This window comes from Balaenoptera physalus (assembly GCF_965194825.1).
Source record: "Balaenoptera physalus genome assembly, chromosome: 11".
NCBI classification, from domain to species: domain Eukaryota; kingdom Metazoa; phylum Chordata; class Mammalia; order Artiodactyla; family Balaenopteridae; genus Balaenoptera; species Balaenoptera physalus.
Genome location: NC_138896.1, coordinates 27588218 through 27594310, shown reverse-complemented (window position 1 = coordinate 27594310; position 6093 = coordinate 27588218).

Here is a 6093-nt window from a genome sequence, read left to right as displayed (position 1 = left end):
CCTGTCAGTCTGCTGTTAGTGAGGGTTGAGATGAATAAAGTAATATGAGATGTGAAAAACATACAAGATTCCATTGATGAATTATAGGCAGTGGGGAAAGATACCGTGGGTCAAGTGTCCGTATCCTAATCACTCCCCAGACAGGTCAAGGAAACCCTAAACACTCTGAAAACAACAGTACACTAAATTAGGTGACAAATTTGGGCTGGGGCACCCAAATTTGGGCTAGGGCACCCAAAAAGTGGCTCGAAATGCTCACTCCCCAGAGTGAATCTCTACCTGTGTAATCTCCCTTTTCCTCTGAGCCCCCTCCCAGGGGCACTCATCACTTCTCTTCCCTTCCCACCCAATTCCAAGTATATCGTTCTTACAGCCTTGGTTATACAAGAGTCCTTCTGCCAGTTTCCAGTTATTTTTCAGTGAGGATTGTTCCACATGTAAATGTATTTTTGTTGTGTTCATGGGGGAGGTAATTTCCCCATCCTCTTACTCTACCATCTTGATCCCTGAATTTCTGAAGACTATTTCTTTGGTTTGTCTCTCTCCCTCTATCCATGCATCTATCTATTTATTGATTGATTGACTCAAAAAATAAACCTTTATTTAGCTCCTACTATATATCAAGCACTGTGGTAGGCTTTAGCAATGACATTGTGGCAAAAAAAAAGTGGGCCCTGTATAAGTAAACTTGAGCAAAGACCTCATCACTAAATCCTTTTCTGAATAATGTCACAAAGTAACTCTCTTTCCTTACCCTCCCATAGAAATTTATTTGTATCACTCACATGGTGTTTATAACAATCTAACTTGAGAAGATATTTTGCTAAATAATATCCTAAATCATGATTGAGATAAAGACTAAAACAGAAAAAAAATATTTTTTTAAATGTCCCCCGCACCCAGTCTAGACTTTTGTTGCTCAACTGCCTCTTCAAGTTATCTTAATTACATCATCCTTGGAATTCATAAGAACACCTTAACTACTCTTTCTGTATAACTATATCTTTTTTGTATGATATCCAAAGTTATCAGGGTTATGAACGATGGACAGTGGTGATTAACAAAAATAAAATCTGCCAGTTGTCAGCTAAGAGGAAAACTGAGACAACAGTCTCACTCTTAAGCATAAAGGCACTAACAATACTTAAAAAATAATAAGAAATTTGGAAGCAATGGTTGGAGAATTTTCCCTCCTGGAAATATTGAGGACATTTGTCTAGACAGAGTTTCATCAAAAATAAGACCCTATAACTTTAAAATAAAACTTACTTTCGCTTTAAACATGAAACTCAGCCTTCATAAGCCTGGAAGGTAAAAGACAAGAAGAGCTAAGTAAATGGGACCGGGATAGAGAACATCCTTGGGATACTTCCTTCATTTCATTTGACAGATAGTAATTAAAATGTACAAGACATAATTCTATTTGTTTTATTTCACCTCTGTAGTTTTCCTCTGTACCATATTGTGCGTTTTCAAATATTCTGGAAGAATTACGTGTCTCTGAGTATAGCTTCTCAAATTTCCGTCTACATAGGATTTTTTTTTTTAAACATCTTTATTGAAGTATAATTGCTTTACAATGGTGTGTTAGTTTCTGCTTTATAACAAAGTGAATCAGTTATACATATACATATGTTCCCATATCTCTTCCCTCTTGCATCTCCCTCCCTCCCACCCTCCCTATCCCACCCCTCTAGGTGGTCACAAAGCACCGAGCTGATCTCCCTGTGCTATGCGGCTGCTTCCCACTAGCTATCTCTTTTACATTTGGTAGTGTATATATGTCCATGACACTCTCTCACCCTGTCACAGCTCACCCCTCCCCCTCCCCATATCCTCAAGTCCATTCTCTAGTAGGTCTGTGTCTTTATTCCCGTCTTGCCACTAGGTTCTTCATGGCCTTTTTTTCCCCCCTTAGATTCCATATATATGTGTTAGCATACTGTATTTGTTTTTCTCTTTCGGACTTACTTCACTCTGTATGACAGACTCTAACTCTATCCACCTCATTACAAATACCTCCATTTCATTTCTTTTTATGGCTGAGTAATATTCCATTGTATATATGTGCCACATCTTCTTTATCCATTCATCCGATGATGGACACTTAGGTTGCTTCCATGTCCTGGCTATTGTAAATAGAGCTGCAATGAACATTTTGGTACATGACTCTTTTTGACCTATGGTTTTCTCAGGGTATATGCCCAGTAGTGGGATTGCTGGGTCATATGGTAGTTCTATTTGTAGTTTTTTAAGGAACCTCCATACTGTTCTCCATAGTGGCTGTATCAATTTACATTCCCACCAACAGTGCAAGAGTGTTCCCTTTTCTCCACACCCTCTCCAGCATTTATTGTTTCTAGATTTTTTGATGATGGCCATTCTGACCGGTGTGAGATGATATCTCATTGTAGTTTTGATTTGCATTTCTCTAATGATTAATGATGTTGAGCATTCTTTCATGTGTCTGTTGGCAATCTGTATATCTTCTTTGGAGAAATGTCTATTTAGGTCTTCTGCCCATTTTTGGATTGGGTTGTTCGTTTTTTTGTTATTGAGCTGCATGAGCTGCTTGTAAATCTTGGAGATTAATCCTTTGTCAGTTGCTTCATTTGCAAATATTTTCTCCCATTCTGAGGGTTGTCTTTTCGTCTTGTTTATGGTTTTCTTTGCTGTGCAAAAGCTTTTAATTTTCATTAGGTCCCATTTGTGTATTTGTGTTTTTATTTCCATTTCTCTAGGAGCTGGGTCAAAAAGAATCTTGCTGTGATTTATGTCATAGAGTGTTCTGCCTCTGTTTTCCTCTAAGAGTTTGATAGTGTCTGCCCTTACACTTAGGTCTTTAATCCATTTTGAGTTTATTTTTGTGTATGGTGCCAGGGAGTGTTCTAATTTCATACTTTTACATGTATCTGTCCAATTTTCCCAGCACCACTTATTGAAGAGGCTGTCTTCTCTCCACTGTATATGCTTGCCTCCTTTATCAAAGATAAGGTGACCATATGTGCGTGGGTTTATCTCGGGGCTTTCTATCCTGTTCCATTGATCTATATTTCTGTTTTTGTGCCAGTACCAAACTGTCTTGATTACTGTAGCTTTGTAATATAGTCTGAAGTCAGGGAGCCTGATTCCTCCAGCTCCATTTTTCGTTCTCAAGATTGCTTTGGCTATTCGGGGTCTTTTGTGTTTCCATACAAATTGTGAAATTTTTTGTTCTAGTTCTGTGAAAAATGCCAGTGGTAGTTTGATAGGGATTGCATTGACCTGTAGATTGCTTTAGGTAGTAGAGTCATTTTCACAGTGTTGATTCTTCCAATCCAAGAACATGGTATATCTCTCCATCTATTTGTATCATCCTTAATTTCTTTCATCAGTGTCTTATAATTTTCTGCATATAGGTCTTTTGTCTCCTTAGGTAGGTTTATTCCTAGATATTTTATTCTTTGTGTTGCAATGGTAAACGGGAGTGTTTTCTTAATTTCACTTTCAGATTTTTCGTCATTAGTGTATAGAAATGCAAGAGTTTTCTGTGCATTAATTTTGTATCCTGCTACTTTACCAAATTCATTGATTAGCTCTAGTAGTTTTCTGGTAGCATCTTTAGGATTCTCTATGTATAGTAGCGTGTCATCTGCAAACAGTGACAGCTTTACTTCTTCTTTTCCGATTTGGATTCCTTTTATTTCTTTTTCTTCTCTGATTGCTGTGGCTAACACTTCCAAAACTATGTTGAATAATAGTGGTGAGAGTGGGCAACCTTGTCTTGTTCCTGATCTTAGTGGAAATGGTTTCAGTTTTTCACCATTGAGGACAATGTTGGCTGTGGGTTTGTCATATGGCCTTTATTATATTGAGGAAAGTTCCCTCTATGCCTACTTTCTGCAGGGCTTTTATCATAAATGGGTGTTGAATTTTGTTGAAAGCTTTCTCTGCATCTATTGAGATGATCATATGGTTTTTCTCCTTCAATTTGTTAATATGGTGTATCACGTTGATTGATTTGTATATATTGAAGAATCCTTGCATTCCTGGGATAAACCCCACTTGATCATGGTGTATGATCCTTTTAATGTGCTGTTGGATTCTGTTTGCTAGTATTTTGTTGAGGATTTTTGCATCTATGTTCATCAGTGATATTGGCCTGTAGTTTTCTTTCTTTGTGACATCTTTGTCTAGTTTTGGTATCAGGGTGATGGTGGCCTCGTAGAATGAGTTTGGGAGTGTTCCTCCCTCTGCAATATTTTGGAAGAGTTTGAGAAGGATAGGTGTTAGCTCTTCTCTAAATGTTTGATAGAATTCGCCTGTGAAGCCATCTGGTCCTGGGCTTTTGTTTGTTGGAAGATTTTTAATCACAGTTTCAATTTCAGTGCTTGTGATTGGTCTGTTTATATTTTCTATTTCTTCCTGGTTCAGTCTCAGCAGGTTGTGCATTTCTAAGAATCTGTCCATTTCTTCCACGTTGTCCATTTTATTGGCATAGAGTTGCTTGTAGTAATCTCTCATGATCGTTTGTATTTCTGCAGTGTCAGTGGTTACTTCTTCTTTTTCATTTCTAATTCTATTGATTTGAGTCTTCTCCCTTTTTCTCTTGATGAGTCTGGCTAATGGTTTATCAATTTTGTTTATCTTCTCAAAGAACCAGCTTTTAGTTTCATTGATTTTTGCTATTGTTTCCTTCATTTCTTTTTCATTTATTTCTGAACTGATCTTTATGATTTCTTTCCTTCTGCTAGCTTTGGGGTTTTTTGGTTCTTCTTTCTCTAATTGCTTCAGGTGCAAGGTTAGGTTGTTTATTCGAGATGTTTCCTGTTTCTTGAGGTAGGCTTGTATTGCTATAAACTTCCCTCTTAGCACTGCTTTTGCTGCGTCCCATAGGTTTTGGGTCGTCGTGTCTCCATTGTCATTTGTTTCTAGGTATTTTTTGATTTCCCCTTTGATTTCTTCAGTGATCACTTCGTTATTAAGTAGTGTATTGTGTAGCCTCCATATGTTCGTATTTTTTACAGATATTTTCCTGTAATTGATATCTAGTCTCATAGCGTTGTGGTCGGAAAAGATACTTGATATGATTTCAATTTTCTTAAATTTACCAAGGCTTGATTTGTGACCCAAGATATGATCTATCCTGGAGAATGTTCCATGAGCACTTGAGAAAAATGTGTATTCTGTTGTTTTTGGGTGGAATGTCCTATAAATATTAATTAAGTCCATCTTGTTTAATGTATCATTTAAAGCTTGTGTTTCCTTATTTATTTTCATTTTGGATGATCTGTCCATTGGTGAAAGTGGGGTGTTAAAGCCCCCTACTATGATTTTGTTGCTGTCGATTTCCCCTTTTATGGCTGTTAGTATTTGCCTTATGTATTGAGGTGCTCCTATGTTGGGTGCAAAAATATTTACAATTGTTATACCTTCATCTTGGATCGATCCCTTGATCATTATATAGTGTCCTTTTTTGTCTCTTGTAATAGTCTTTATTTTAAAGTCTATTTTGTCTGATATGAGAATTGCTACTCCAGCTTTCTTTTGATTTCCATTTGCATGGAATATCTTTTTCCATCCCCTCACTTTCAGTCTGTATGTGTCTCTAGGTCTGAAGTGGGTCTCTTGTAGACAGCATATATATGGGTCCTGTTTTTGTATCCATTCAGCCAGTCTATGTCTTTTGGTGGGAGCATTTAATCCATTTACACTTAAGGTAATTATCGATATGTATATTCCTATTCCCATTTTCTTAAATGTTTTGGGTTTGTTATTGTAGGTGTTTTCCTTCTCATGTTTCTTGCCTAGAGAAGTTCCTTTAGCATTTGTTGTAAAGCTGGTTTGGTGGTGCTGAACTCTCTCAGCTTTTGCTTGTCTGTAAAGATTTTAATTTCTCCATCAAATCTGAATGAGATCCTTGCTGGGTAGATTAATCTTGGTTGCAGGTTTTTCTCCTTCATCACTTTAAGTATATCCTGCCACTCCCTTCTGGCTTGCAGAGTTTCTGCTGAAAGATCAGCTGTTAACCTTATGGGGATTCCCTTGTGTGTTATTTGTTGTTTTTCCCTTGCTGCTTTTAATATGTTTTCTTTATATTTAATTTTTGACAGT